This window comes from Chiloscyllium punctatum, chromosome 14 (assembly GCF_047496795.1).
Source record: "Chiloscyllium punctatum isolate Juve2018m chromosome 14, sChiPun1.3, whole genome shotgun sequence".
NCBI lineage: Eukaryota > Metazoa > Chordata > Chondrichthyes > Orectolobiformes > Hemiscylliidae > Chiloscyllium > Chiloscyllium punctatum.
In genome coordinates this window covers 69084405-69100039 of record NC_092752.1, presented here as the reverse complement: position 1 = coordinate 69100039, position 15635 = coordinate 69084405, and positions in this window count along the sequence as shown.

Genomic DNA, 15635 nt, shown 5'->3' with positions numbered 1-15635 from the left:
AGAGAGACGGGGGAGATTTAGAGACCGGGTGTGAGAGAGAGACCGGGGAGAGATCGAGACTGGGGGCGAGAGAGACCGGGGAGAGTTAGAGACTGGGGGCGAGAGAGACCGGAGAGAGTTAGAGACGGGGGGCGAGAGAGACCGGGGAGAGTTAGAAAGCGGGGGCGAGAGAGACCGGGGAGAGTTAGAGACCGGGGGCGATGGGACCGGAGAGAGTTAGAGACTGGGGGCGAGAGAGACCGGAGAGTGTTAGAGACTGGGGGAGAGACAGACCGGGGAGACTTAGAGACTGGGGGCGAGAGAGACCGGGGAGAGTTAGAGACTGGGGGCGAGAGAGACTGGGGAGAGTTAGAAACGGGGCGAGAGAGACTGGGGAGAGTTAGAAACTGGGGGCGAGAGAGACAGGGGAGAGTTTGAGACTGGGAGCGAGAGAGACAGGGGAGAGTTAGAGACCGGGGGCGAGAGAGACCGGAAACAGTTAGAGACTGGGGGCGAGAGACACATGGGAGAGTTAGAGACCGGGGGAGAGAGAGACCGGGGAGACTTAGAGACTGGGGGCGAGCGAACCGGGGAGAGTTAGAGACTGGGGGCGAGAGAGACTGGGGAGAGTTAGAAACGGAGCGAGAGAGACTGGGGAGAGTTAGAAACTGGGGGCGAGAGAGACCGGGTAGAGTTTGAGACTGGGAGCGAGAGAGACAGGGGAGAGTTAGAGACCGGGGGCGAGAGAGACCGGAAAGAGTTAGAGACTGGGGGCGAGAGAGACATGGGAGAGTTAGAGACCGGGGACGAGAGAGACCGGAGAGAGTTAGAGACTGGGGGCGAGAGAGACCGGGGAGAGTTTGAGACTGGGGGCGAGAGACACCAGGCAGAGTTAGAGACTGGGGAGAGAGAGACCGGGGAGAGTTAGAGACTGGGGGTGAGAGAGACCGGGGAGAGTTAGAGACGGGGGGGGGAGAGAGACTGGCGAGAGTTAGAGACCGGGGAGAGTTAGAGACTGGTGGCGAGAGAGACCGCGTAGAGTTAGAGACTGGGGGCGAGAGAGACCGGAGAGAGTTAGAGACCGGGGAGAGAGAGACCGGGGAGAGTTAGAGACTGGTGGCGAGAGAGACCGCGTAGAGTTAGAGACTGGGGGCGAGAGAGAGCGGAGAGAGTTAGAGACCGGGGGCGAGAGAGACGGGGAGAGTTAGAGACCGGTGGCAAGAGAGACTGGGGAGAATTAGAGACTGGGGGCGAGAGAGACCGGAGAGAGTTAGAGACTGGGGGCGAGAGAGACCGGAGAGTGTTGGAGACCGGGATAGTGAGAGACCGATGAGACTTAGAGACTGGGGGCGAGAGAGACCGGGAAGAGTTAAGAGACAGGGTCGAGAGAAACTGGGGAGAGTTAGACACTGGGGGGGAGAGAGACCGGGGAGCGTTTGAGACTGGGAGCGAGAGAGACCGGGGAGAGATCGAGACTGGGGGCGAGAGAGACCGGGGACAGTTAGAGACTGAGGGCGAGAGAGACCGGGGAGAGTTAGAGATTGGGGGCGAGAGAGACCGGACAGAGTTAAAGACCGGGGAGAGAGAGACCGGCGAGAGTTAGAGACTGGGGTCAGGGAGAGACCGGGGAGAGTTAGAGACAGGGGGCGAGAGAGACCGGGGAGAGTTAGAGACTGGGGAGAGAGAGACCGGGCAGAGTTAGAGACTGGGGAGAGAGAGACCGGGGAGAGTTAGAGACTGGGGTCAGAGAGAGACCGGGGATAGTTAGAGACCGGGGGTGAGAGAGAGACCGGGGAGAGATCGAGACTGGGGGCGAGAGAGACCGGGGAGACTGAGAGACTGGGGGCGAGAGAGACCGGGGAGAGTTAGAGACTGTCTCTAACTCTCCCCGGTCTCTCTCACCCCCAGTCTCTAACTCTCTCCGGTCTGTCTCGCCCCCGGTCTCTAACACTCCCAAGTCTCTCTCGCCCCCAGTTTCTAACTCTCCCCGGTCTTGCTCGCCCCCAGTCTCTAACTCTCCCCGGTCTCTCTCGCCCCCAGTCTCTCTGTCTCCCCGGTCGCTCTCGCCCCAAGTCTCGATCTCTCCCCGGTCTCTCTCTCTCCCCGGTCTCTAAATCTCCCCCGTCTCTCTCCCTCCCCGTCTCTAACTCTCCCCGGTCTCTCTCGCCCCCAGTCTCTAACTCTCCCCGGTCTCTCTCTCCCCAGTCTCTAACTTTGCCTGGTCTCTCTCGCCCCCTGTCTCTAACTCTCCCCGGTCTCTCTCGCCCCCAGTCTCTAACTCTCCCCGGTCTCTCTCGCCCCCGGTCTCTAACTCTCCCCGTCTCTCTCGCCCCCAGTCTCTAACTCTCTCCGGTCTCTCTCGCCCCCGGTCTCTAACTCTCCCCTGTCTCTCTCGCTCCCAGACTCAAACTCTCCCCGGTCTCTCTCGCCCCCAGTTTCTAACTCTCCCCGGTCTCGCTCGACCCCAGTCTCTAACTCTCCCCGGTCTCTCTCGCCCCCAGTCTCTCAGTCTCCCCGGTCTCTCTCGCCCCCAGTCGCGATCTCTCCCCGGTCTCTCTCTCACCCCCGGTCTCTAACTCTGGCCGGTCTCTCTCGCCTCAGTCTCTAACTCACCCCGGTCTCTCTCGCCCCCAGTCTCTAACTCTCCCCGGTCTCTCTCATCTCCGGTCTCTAACTCTCCCCGGTCTATCTCGCCCCCAGTCTCTAACTCTCCCCGGTCTCTCTCGCCCCCGGTCTCTAACTCTCCCCGGTCTCTCTCGCCCCCAGTCTCTAACCCTCCCCGGTCTCTCTCGCCCCCTGTCTCTAACTCTCCCCGGTCTCTGTCGCCCCAAGTCTCTAAGTCTCCCCGGTCTCTCTCTCCCCCGGTCTCTAACTCTCTCCGGTCTCTCTCGACCCCACTCTCTAACTCTCTCCGGTCTCTCTCGCCCCCAGTCTCTAACTCTCTCCAGTCTCTCTCGCCCCCTGTCTCTCATTCTCCCCAGTCTCTCTCGCCCCCGGTCTCTAACTCTCCCCTGTCTCTCTTGCCCCCGGTCTCTAACTCCCTCCGGTCTCTCTCGCCCCCAGTCTCTAACTCTACCCGGTCCCTCTCGCCACCAGTGTCTAACTCTCTCCGGTCTCTCTCGCCCCCAGTCTCTAAGTCTCCCCGGTCTCTCTCTCCCCAGGTCTCTAACTCTCTCCGTTCTCTCTCGACCGCACTCTCTAACTCTCTCCGGTCTCTCTGGCCCCCGGTCTCTAACTCTCTCCGGTCTCTCTAGCCCCCAGTCTCTAACTGTCCCCAGTCTCTCTCGCCCCCGGTCTCTAACTCTCCCCTGTCTCTCTCGCCCCCGGTCTCTAACTCTCTCTGGTCTCTCTCGCCCCCAGTCTCTAACTCTACCCGGTCTCTCTCGCACCGGGTCTCTAACTCTCTCCGGTCTCTCTCGCCCCCAGTCTCTAATTCTACCCTGTCTCTCTCGCCACCAGTCTCTAACTCACCCCGGTCTCACCCTCCCCGGTCTCTAACTCCCTCCGGTCTCTCTCGCCCCCAGTCTCTAACTCTCCCCGGTCTCTCTCTCCCCAGTCTATAACTCTCCCCGATCTCTCTCTCGCTCCCAGTCTCTAACTCTGCCCGGTCTCTCTCGCCCCCAGTCTCTAACTCTCCCCCGTCTCTCTCGCCACCAGTCTCTAACTCTCCCCGGTCTCTCTCGCCCCATGTCTCTAACTCTCCACGGTCTCTCTCGCCCCCAGTCTCTAACTCTCTCCGGTCTGTCTCGCCCCCGGTCTCTAACACTCCCAAGTCTCTCTCGCCCCCAGTTTCTAACTCTCCCCGGTCTTGCTCGCCCCCAGTCTCTAACTCTCCCCGGTCTCTCTCGCCCCCATTATCTCTAACTCTCCCCGGTCTCTCTCGCCCCCGGTCTCTAACTCTCCCCGGTCTCTCTCTCCCCAGTCTCTAACTCTCCCCGGTCTCTCTCGCCCCCAGTCTCTAACTCTCCCCGGTCTCTCTCGCCCCCAGTCTCTAAGTCTCCCCGGTCTCTCTCTCCCCCGGTCTATAAGTCTGTCCGGTCTCTCTCGCCCCCAGTCTCTAACTCTCTCCGGTCTCTCTCGCCCTCAGTCTCTAACTCTCCCCGGTCTCTCTCGCCCCCAGTCTCTAACTCTCCCCGGTCTCTCTCGCCCCCGGTCTCTAACTCTCCCCGTCTCTCTCGCCCCCAGTCTCTAACTCACCCCAGTCTCTCTCGCCCCTGTCTCTTGACTCTCCCCGGTCTCTCTAGCCCCCAGTCTCTAAGTCTCATCGGTCTCTCTCTATCCCGGTCTCCAAATCTCTCCGGTCTCTCTCGCCCCCAGTCTCTAACTCTCTCCGGTCTCTCTCGCCCCCAGTCTATAATTCTCCTCAGTCTCTCTCGCCCCCGGTCTCTAACTCTCCCCGTCTCACTCGCCCCCCGTCTCTAACTCTCTCCGGTCTCTCTCGCCCCCAGTCTATAACTCTACGCGCTCTCTCTCGCCACCAGTCTCTAACTCTCCCGCGTCTCTCTCTCCCCGGTCTCTAACTCTCTCCGGTCTCTCTCGCCCCCAGTTTCTAACACTACACGGTCTCTCTCGACCCCAGTCTCTAACTCTCCCCGGTCTCTCTCGCCCCCAGTCTCTCAGTCTCCCCGGTCTCTCTCGCCCCCAGTCGCGATCTCTCCCCGGTCTCTCTCTCACCCCCGGTCTCTAACTCTGCCCGGTCTCTCTCGCCCCAGTCTCTAACTCTCCCCGTTCTCTCTCGCCTGGGGTCGAGCGAGACCGGGTAGAGTTAGAAACTGGGGGCGAGAGAGACCGGGGAGAGTTTGAGTCTGGGAGCGAGAGAGACAGGGGAGAGTTAGAGACCGGGGGCGAGAGAGACCGGAGAGAGTTAGAGACTGGGGGCGAGAGAGACGGGGAGAGTTAGAGACAGGGGGCGAGAGAGACCGGGGAGAGTTAGAGACTGGGGGCGAGAGAGACCGGGGAGAGTTAGAGACAGGGGGCGAGAGAGACCAGGCAAAGTTAGAGACTGGGGAGAGAGAGACCGGGGAGAGTTAGAGACTGGGGGCGAGAGAGACCGGGGAGAGTTAGAGACGGGGAGGGAGAGAGACGGGGGAGATTTAGAGACCGGGGAGAGAGAGACCGGCGAGAGTTAGAGACCGGGGAGAGAGAGACCGGGGAGAGTTAGAGACTGGTGGCGAGAGAGACCGCGTAGAGTTAGAGACTGGGGGCGAGAGAGACCGGAGAGAGTTAGAGACCGGGGAGAGAGAGACGCGTGAGAGTGAGAGACTGGTGGCGAGAGAGACCGCGTAGAGTTATAGACTGGGGGCGAGAGAGACCGGAGAGAGTTAGAGACGGGGTCGAGTGAGACGGGGAGAGTTAGAGACCGGGGGCGAGAGACACTGAGGAGAATTAGAGACTGGGGGCGAGAGAGACCGGAGAGAGTTAGAGACTGGGGGCGAGAGAGACTGGAGAGATTTGGAGACCGGGATAGAGAGAGACCGATGAGACTTTGAGACTGGGGGCTAGAGAGACCGGGGAGAATCAAGAGACAGGGGCGAGAGAGACTGGGGAGAGTTAGGCACTGGGGGGGAGAGAGACCGGGGAGCGTTTGAGACTGGGAGCGAGAGAGACCGGGGAGAGTTAGAGACCGGGGGCGAGAGAGACCGGGGAGAGTTTTAGACCGGGGGCGAGAGAGACCGGGGTGAGTTAGAGACTGGGGGCGAGAGAGACCGGGGAGAGTTAGAGACCGGGGGTGAGAGAGACCGGACAGACTTAAAGACCGGGGAGAGAGAGACCGGCGAGAGTTAGAGACTGGGGTCGAGAGAGACCGGAGAGAGTTAGAGACTGGGGAGAGAGAGACCGGGGAGAGGAAGAGACTGGGGGTGAGAGAGACCGGGCAGAGTTAGAGACTGGGGAGAGAGAGACCGGGGAGAGTTAGAGACTGGGGGCGAAAGAGAGACCGGGGAGAGTTAGAGACAGGGGGCGAGAGAAACCGGGGAGAGTAAGAGACTGGGGGTGAGAGAGACCGGGCAGAGTTAGAGACTGGGGAGAGAGAGACCGGGGACAGTTAGAGACTGGGGGCGAGATAGAGACCGGGGAGAGTTAGAGACAGGGGGCGAGAGAGACCGGGGAGAATTAGAGACTGGGGGCGAGAGAGACCGGAGAGAATTAGAGACCGGGGAGAGAGAGACCGGGGAGAGTTAGAGACAGGTGGCGAGAGAGACCGCGTAGAGTTAGAGACTGGGGGCGAGAGAGTCCGGAGAGAGTTAGAGACCGGGGGCGAGAGAGACAGGGGAGAGTTAGAGACCGGGGGCGAGAGACTGGGGAGAGTTAGAGAATGGGGGCGAGAGAGACCGGAGAGAGTCAGAGACTGGGGGCGAGAGACACCGGAGAGAGTTCGAGTGTGGGGTCGAGAGAGACCGGAGAGAGTTAGAGACCGGGAGAGAGAGAGACAGGGGAGAGTTATTGACCGGGGCCGAGAGAGACCGGGGAGAGTTAGAGACTGGGGGCGAGAGAGACCGGGGAGAGTTAGACACTGGGGGCGAGAGAGACCGGGGTGAGTTAGAGACTGGGGCGAGAGAGACCGGGCAGAGTTAGAGACCGGGGGTGAGAGAGAGACCGGGGAGAGATCGAGACTGGGGGCGAGAGAGACCGGGCTGACTGAGAGACTGTGGGCGAGAGAGACAGGGGAGAGTTAGAGACCGGGGGCGAGAGACTGGGGAGAGTTAGAGAATGGGGGCGAGAGAGACCGGAGAGAGTCAGAGACTGGGGGCGAGAGACACCGGAGAGAGTTCGAGTGTGGGGTCGAGAGAGACCGGAGAGAGTTAGAGACCGGGAGAGAGAGAGACAGGGGAGAGTTATTGACCGGGGCCGAGAGAGACCGGGGAGAGTTAGAGACTGGGGGCGAGAGAGACCGGGGAGAGTTAGACACTGGGGGCGAGAGAGACCGGGGTGAGTTAGAGACTGGGGCGAGAGAGACCGGGCAGAGTTAGAGACCGGGGGTGAGAGAGAGACCGGGGAGAGATCGAGACTGGGGGCGAGAGAGACCGGGCTGACTGAGAGACTGTGGGCGAGAGAGACCGGGGAGAGTTAGAGACTGGGGGTGAGCGAGACCGTGGAGAGTTAGAAACTGGGGGCGAGAGAGACCGGGGAGAGTTTGAGACTGGGAGCGAGAGAGACAGGGGAGAGTTAGAGACCGGGGGCGAGAGAGACCGGAGAGAGTTAGAGCCTGGGGGCGAGAGAGACAGGGGAGAGTTAGAGAAATGGGGGCGAGAGAGACCGGGGAGAGTTAGAGACTGGGGAGACAGAGACCGGGGAGAGTTAGAGACTGGGGGCGAGAGAGAGACCGGGGAGAGTTAGAGACAGGGGGCGAGAGAGACCCCAGAGAGTTAGAGAACGGGGAGAGAGAGACCGGGGAGAGTTAGAGACTGGGGGCGAGAGAGACCAGAGAGAGTTAGAGACCGGGGGCGAGAGAGACAGGGGAGAGTTAGAGACCGGGGGCGAGAGAGACTGGGGAGAGTTAGAGAATTGGGGCGCGAGAGACCGGAGAGAGTCAGAGACTGGGGCGAGAGAGACCGGAGAGAGTTAGAGACCGGGGGAGAGAGAGACCGATGAGACTTAGAGACTGGGGGCGAGAGAGACCGGGGAGAGTTAGAGATTGGGGGCGAGAGAGACTCGGGAGAGTTCGAGACTGGGGGCGAGAGAGTCCGGGGAGACTTAGAGACTGGGGGCGAGAGAGACCGGAGAGAGTTAGAGACCGGGGGAGAGAGAGACTGGGGAGACTTAGAGACTGGGGGCGAGAGAGACCGGGGAGAGTTAGAGACTGGGGGCGAGAGAGACTGGGGAGAGTTAGAAACTGGGGGCGAGAGAGACTGGAGAGAGTTAGAGACTGGGGAGAGAGAGACCGGCGAGAGTTAGAGACTGGGGGCGAGAGAGACCGCAGAGAGTTAGAGACCGGGGACAGAGAGACCGGGGAGAGATAGAGACTGGTGGCGAGAGAGACCGCGTAGAGTTAGAGACTGGGGGCGAGAGAGACCGGAGAGAGTTAGAGACCGGGGGCGAGAGAGACAGGAGATTGTTAGAGACCAGGGGCGAGAGAGACTGGGGAGAGTTAGAGAATGGGGGCGAGAGAGACCGGAGAGAGTCAGAGACTGGGGGCGAGAGCGACCGGAGAGAGTTAGAGAGTGGGGTCGAGAGAGACCGGAGAGAGTTAGAGACCGGGGGAGAGAGAGACCGATGAGACTTAGAGACTGGCGGCGAGAGAGACCGGGGAGAGTTAGAGACTGGGGGAGAGAGACTCCGGAGAGTTAGAGACTGGGGGCGAGAGAGACCGGGGAGAGTTAGAGACTGGGTGCGAGTGAGACCCGGAAGAGTTAGAGACCGGGGGCGAGAGAGACCGGGGAGAGTTAGAGACCGGAGGCGCGACAGACCGTGGAGAGTTAGAGACTGGGGGCGAGAGAGACCGGGGAGAGTTAGAGACTGGGGGCGAGAGAGACCGGGGAGAGTTAGAGACTGGGGCGAGAGAGACGGGGGAGATTTAGAGACCGGGTGTGAGAGAGAGACCGGGGAGAGATCGAGACTGGGGGCGAGAGAGACCGGGGAGAGTTAGAGACTGGGGGCGAGAGAGACCGGAGAGAGTTAGAGACGGGGGGCGAGGGAGACCGGGGAGAGTTAGAAAGCGGGGGCGAGAGAGACCGGGGAGAGTTAGAGACCGGGGGCGATGGGACCGGAGAGAGTTAGAGACTGGGGGCGAGAGAGACCGGAGAGTGTTAGAGACTGGGGGAGAGACAGACCGGGGAGACTTAGAGACTGGGGGCGAGAGAGACCGGGGAGAGTTAGAGACTGGGGGCGAGAGAGACTGGGGAGAGTTAGAAACGGGGCGAGAGAGACTGGGGAGAGTTAGAAACTGGGGGCGAGAGAGACAGGGGAGAGTTTGAGACTGGGAGCGAGAGAGACAGGGGAGAGTTAGAGACCGGGGGCGAGAGAGACCGGAAACAGTTAGAGACTGGGGGCGAGAGACACATGGGAGAGTTAGAGACCGGGGGAGAGAGAGACCGGGGAGACTTAGAGACTGGGGGCGAGAGAACCGGGGAGAGTTAGAGACTGGGGGCGAGAGAGACTGGGGAGAGTTAGAAACGGAGCGAGAGAGAATGGGGAGAGTTAGAAACTGGGGGCGAGAGAGACCGGGTAGAGTTTGAGACTGGGAGCGAGAGAGACAGGGGAGAGTTAGAGACCGGGGGCGAGAGAGACCGGAAAGAGTTAGAGACTGGGGGCGAGAGAGACATGGGAGAGTTAGAGACCGGGGACGAGAGAGACCGGAGAGAGTTAGAGACTGGGGGCGAGAGAGACCGGGGAGAGTTTGAGACTGGGGGCGAGAGAGACCAGGCAGAGTTAGAGACTGGGGAGAGAGAGACCGGGGAGAGTTAGAGACTGGGGGTGAGAGAGACCGGGGAGAGTTAGAGACGGGGGGGGAGAGAGACTGGCGAGAGTTAGAGACCGGGGAGAGTTAGAGACTGGTGGCGAGAGAGACCGCGTAGAGTTAGAGACTGGGGGCGAGAGAGACCGGAGAGAGTTAGAGACCGGGGAGAGAGAGACCGGGGAGAGTTAGAGACTGGTGGCGAGAGAGACCGCGTAGAGTTAGAGACTGGGGGCGAGAGAGACCGGAGAGAGTTAGAGACCGGGGGCGAGAGAGACGGGGAGAGTTAGAGACCGGTGGCAAGAGAGACTGGGGAGAATTAGAGACTGGGGGCGAGAGAGACCGGAGAGAGTTAGAGACCGGGGGAGAGAGAGACCGATGAGACTTAGAGACTGGCGGCGAGAGAGACCGGGGAGAGTTAGAGACTGGGGGAGAGAGACTCCGGAGAGTTAGAGACTGGGGGCGAGAGAGACCGGGGAGAGTTAGAGACTGGGTGCGAGTGAGACCCGGAAGAGTTAGAGACCCGGGGCGAGAGAGACCGGGGAGAGTTAGAGACCGCAGGCGCGACAGACCGTGGAGAGTTAGAGACTGGGGGCGAGAGAGACCGGGGAGAGTTAGAGACTGGGGGCGAGAGAGACCGGGGAGAGTTAGAGACTGGGGCGAGAGAGACGGGGGAGATTTAGAGACCGGGTGTGAGAGAGAGACCGGGGAGAGATCGAGACTGGGGGCGAGAGAGACCGGGGAGAGTTAGAGACTGGGGGCGAGAGAGACCGGAGAGAGTTAGAGACGGGGGGCGAGAGAGACCGGGGAGAGTTAGAAAGCGGGGGCGAGAGAGACCGGGGAGAGTTAGAGACCGGGGGCGATGGGACCGGAGAGAGTTAGAGACTGGGGGCGAGAGAGACCGGAGAGTGTTAGAGACTGGGGGAGAGACAGACCGGGGAGACTTAGAGACTGGGGGCGAGAGAGACCGGGGAGAGTTAGAGACTGGGGGCGAGAGAGACTGGGGAGAGTTAGAAACGGGGCGAGAGAGACTGGGGAGAGTTAGAAACTGGGGGCGAGAGAGACAGGGGAGAGTTTGAGACTGGGAGCGAGAGAGACAGGGGAGAGTTAGAGACCGGGGGCGAGAGAGACCGGAAACAGTTAGAGACTGGGGGCGAGAGACACATGGGAGAGTTAGAGACCGGGGGAGAGAGAGACCGGGGAGACTTAGAGACTGGGGGCGAGCGAACCGGGGAGAGTTAGAGACTGGGGGCGAGAGAGACTGGGGAGAGTTAGAAACGGAGCGAGAGAGACTGGGGAGAGTTAGAAACTGGGGGCGAGAGAGACCGGGTAGAGTTTGAGACTGGGAGCGAGAGAGACAGGGGAGAGTTAGAGACCGGGGGCGAGAGAGACCGGAAAGAGTTAGAGACTGGGGGCGAGAGAGACATGGGAGAGTTAGAGACCGGGGACGAGAGAGACCGGAGAGAGTTAGAGACTGGGGGCGAGAGAGACCGGGGAGAGTTTGAGACTGGGGGCGAGAGACACCAGGCAGAGTTAGAGACTGGGGAGAGAGAGACCGGGGAGAGTTAGAGACTGGGGGTGAGAGAGACCGGGGAGAGTTAGAGACGGGGGGGGGAGAGAGACTGGCGAGAGTTAGAGACCGGGGAGAGTTAGAGACTGGTGGCGAGAGAGACCGCGTAGAGTTAGAGACTGGGGGCGAGAGAGACCGGAGAGAGTTAGAGACCGGGGAGAGAGAGACCGGGGAGAGTTAGAGACTGGTGGCGAGAGAGACCGCGTAGAGTTAGAGACTGGGGGCGAGAGAGAGCGGAGAGAGTTAGAGACCGGGGGCGAGAGAGACGGGGAGAGTTAGAGACCGGTGGCAAGAGAGACTGGGGAGAATTAGAGACTGGGGGCGAGAGAGACCGGAGAGAGTTAGAGACTGGGGGCGAGAGAGACCGGAGAGTGTTGGAGACCGGGATAGTGAGAGACCGATGAGACTTAGAGACTGGGGGCGAGAGAGACCGGGAAGAGTTAAGAGACAGGGTCGAGAGAAACTGGGGAGAGTTAGACACTGGGGGGGAGAGAGACCGGGGAGCGTTTGAGACTGGGAGCGAGAGAGACCGGGGAGAGATCGAGACTGGGGGCGAGAGAGACCGGGGACAGTTAGAGACTGAGGGCGAGAGAGACCGGGGAGAGTTAGAGATTGGGGGCGAGAGAGACCGGACAGAGTTAAAGACCGGGGAGAGAGAGACCGGCGAGAGTTAGAGACTGGGGTCAGGGAGAGACCGGGGAGAGTTAGAGACAGGGGGCGAGAGAGACCGGGGAGAGTTAGAGACTGGGGAGAGAGAGACCGGGCAGAGTTAGAGACTGGGGAGAGAGAGACCGGGGAGAGTTAGAGACTGGGGTCAGAGAGAGACCGGGGATAGTTAGAGACCGGGGGTGAGAGAGAGACCGGGGAGAGATCGAGACTGGGGGCGAGAGAGACCGGGGAGACTGAGAGACTGGGGGCGAGAGAGACCGGGGAGAGTTAGAGACTGGGGTCGAGCGAGACCGGGGAGAGTTCGAGACCGGGGGCGAGAGAGACCGGGGAGAGTTAGAGACCGGGGGCGAGAGAGCCCGGGGAGAGTTAGAGACTGGGGGCGAGAGAGACCGGGGAGAGTTAGAGACCGGGGGTGAGAGAGAGACCGGGGAGAGATCGAGACTGGGGGCGAGAGAGACCGGGGAGAGTTAGATACTGAGGGCGAGAGAGACCGGGGAGATTTAGAGACTGGGGGCGAGAGAGACCGGACAGAGTTAAAGACCGGGGAGAGAGAGACCGGCGAGAGTTAGAGACTGGGGTCAGAGAGAGACCGGAGAGAGTTAGAGACAGGGGGCGAGAGAGACCGGGGAGAGTTAGAGACTGGGGAGAGAGAGACCGGGCCGAGTTAGAAACTGGGGAGAGAGAGACCGGGGAGAGTTAGAGACTGGGGTCAGAGAGAGACCGGGGAGAGTTAGAGACCGGGGGTGAGAGAGAGACCGGGGAGAGATCGAGACTGGGGGCGAGAGAGACCGGGGAGACTGAGAGACTGGGGGCGAGAGAGACCGGGGAGAGTTAGAGACTGGAGTCGAGCGAGACCGGGGAAAGTCATAAACTGGGGGCGAGAGAGACCGGGGAGAGTTTGAGACTGGGAGCGAGAGAGACAGGGGAGAGTTAGAGACCGGGGGCGAGAGAGACCGGAGAGAGTTAGAGACTGGGGGCGAGAGAGACGGGGAGTGTTAGAGACCGGGGGCGAGAGAGACCGGGGAGAGTTAGAGACTGGGGGCGAGAGAGACCGGGGAGAGTTAGAGACTGGGGGCGAGAGAGACCAGGCAAAGTTAGAGACTGGGGGCGAGAGAGACCGGAGAGAGTTAGAGACTGGGGGCGAGAGAGACGGGGAGTGTTAGAGACCGGGGGCGAGAGAGACCGGGGAGAGTTAGAGACTGGGGGCGAGAGAGACTGGGGAGAGTTAGAAACTGGGGGCGAGAAAGACTGGAGAGAGTTAGAGACTGGGGAGAGAGAGATCGGCGAGAGTTAGAGACTGAGGGCGAGAGAGACCGCAGAGAGTGAGCGACCGGGGAGAGAGAGACCGGGGAGAGTTAGAGACTGGTGGCGAGAGAGACCGCGTAGAGTTAGAGACTGGGGGCGAGAGAGACCGGAGAGAGTTAGAGACCGGGGGCGAGAGAGACAGGGGAGAGTTAGAGACCGGGGGCGAGAGAGACTGAGGAGAGTTAGAGAAAGGGGGCGAGAGAGACCGGAGAGAGTCAGAGACAGGGGGCGAGAGAGACCGGAGAGAGTTAGAGAGTGGGGTCGAGAGAGACCGGAGAGAATTAGAGACCGGGGGAGAGAGAGACCGATGAGACTTAGAGACTGGGGGCGAGAGAGACCGGAGAGAGTTAGAGACCGGGGGAGAGAGAGACCGATGAGACTTAGAGACTGGGGGCGAGAGAGACCGGGGAGAGTTAGAGACTGGGGGCGAGAGAGACTCGGGAGAGTTAGAGACGGGGGGCGAGAGAGAACGGAGAGAGTTAGAGACTGGGGGCGAGAGAGACCGGGGAGAGTTAGAGACTGGGGAGAGAGAGACCGGGCCGAGTTAGAAACTGGGGAGAGAGAGACCGGGGAGAGTTAGAGACTGGGGTCAGAGAGAGACCGGGGAGAGTTAGAGACTGGGGGCGAGAGAGACCGGAGAGAATTAGAGACCGGGGGAGAGAGAGACCGATGAGACTTAGAGACTGGGGGCGAGAGAGACCGGAGAGAGTTAGAGACCGGGGGAGAGAGAGACCGATGAGACTTAGAGACTGGGGGCGAGAGAGACCGGGGAGAGTTAGAGACTGGGGGCGAGAGAGACTCGGGAGAGTTAGAGACGGGGGGCGAGAGAGAACGGAGAGAGTTAGAGACTGGGGGCGAGAGAGACCGGGGAGAGTTAGAGACTGGGGAGAGAGAGACCGGGCCGAGTTAGAAACTGGGGAGAGAGAGACCGGGGAGAGTTAGAGACTGGGGTCAGAGAGAGACCGGGGAGAGTTAGAGACCGGGGGTGAGAGAGAGACCGGGGAGAGATCGAGACTGGGGGCGAGAGAGACCGGGGAGACTGAGAGACTGGGGGCGAGAGAGACCGGGGAGAGTTAGAGACTGGAGTCGAGCGAGACCGGGGAAAGTCATAAACTGGGGGCGAGAGAGACCGGGGAGAGTTTGAGACTGGGAGCGAGAGAGACAGGGGAGAGTTAGAGACCGGGGGCGAGAGAGACCGGAGAGAGTTAGAGACTGGGGGCGAGAGAGACGGGGAGTGTTAGAGACCGGGGGCGAGAGAGACCGGGGAGAGTTAGAGACTGGGGGCGAGAGAGACCGGGGAGAGTTAGAGACTGGGGGCGAGAGAGACCAGGCAAAGTTAGAGACTGGGGGCGAGAGAGACCGGAGAGAGTTAGAGACTGGGGGCGAGAGAGACGGGGAGTGTTAGAGACCGGGGGCGAGAGAGACCGGGGAGAGTTAGAGACTGGGGGCGAGAGAGACTGGGGAGAGTTAGAAACTGGGGGCGAGAAAGACTGGAGAGAGTTAGAGACTGGGGAGAGAGAAATCGGCGAGAGTTAGAGACTGAGGGCGAGAGAGACCGCAGAGAGTGAGCGACCGGGGAGAGAGAGACCGGGGAGAGTTAGAGACTGGTGGCGAGAGAGACCGCGTAGAGTTAGAGACTGGGGGCGAGAGAGACCGGAGAGAGTTAGAGACCGGGGGCGAGAGAGACAGGGGAGAGTTAGAGACCGGGGGCGAGAGAGACTGAGGAGAGTTAGAGAAAGGGGGCGAGAGAGACCGGAGAGAGTCAGAGACAGGGGGCGAGAGAGACCGGAGAGAGTTAGAGAGTGGGGTCGAGAGAGACCGGAGAGAATTAGAGACCGGGGGAGAGAGAGACCGATGAGACTTAGAGACTGGGGGCGGGAGAGACCGGAGAGAGTTAGAGACCGGGGGAGAGAGAGACCGATGAGACTTAGAGACTGGGGGCGAGAGAGACCGGGGAGAGTTAGAGACTGGGGGCGAGAGAGACTCGGGAGAGTTAGAGACGGGGGGCGAGAGAGAACGGAGAGAGTTAGAGACTGGGTGCGAGTGAGACCCGGGAGAGTTAGAGACCGGTGGCGAGAGAGACCGGGGAGTGTTAGAGACCGGAGGCGAGACAGACCGTGGAGAGTTAGAGACTGGGGGCGAGAGAGACCGGGGAGAGTTAGAGACAGGGGGCGAGAGAGACCGGGGAGAGTTAGAGACTGGGGCGAGAGAGACGGGGGAGATTTAGAGACCGGGTGTGAGAGAGAGACCGGGGGGAGATCGAGACTGGGGGCGAGAGAGACCGGGGAGAGTTAGAGACTGGGGGCGAGAGAGACCGGAGAGAGTTAGAGATGGGGGGCGAGAGAGACCGGGGAGAGTTAGAAAGCGGGGGCGAGAGCTACCGGGGAGAGTTAGAGACCGGGGGCGATGGGACCGGAGAGAGTTAGAGACTGGGGGCGAGAGAGACCGGAGAGTGTTAGAGACTGGGGGAGAGAGAGACCGGGGAGACTTAGAGACTGGGGGCGAGAGAGACTGGGGAGAGTTAGAGACTGGGGGCGGGAGAGACTGGGGAGAGTTAGAAACGGGGCGAGAGAGACTGGGGAGAGTTAGAAACTGGGGGCGAGAGAGACTGGATAGAGTTTGAGACTGGGAGCGAGAGAGACAGGGGAGAGTTAGAGACCGGGGGCGAGAGAGACCGGAAAGAGTTAGAGACTGAGGGCGAGAGAGATATGGGAGAGTTAG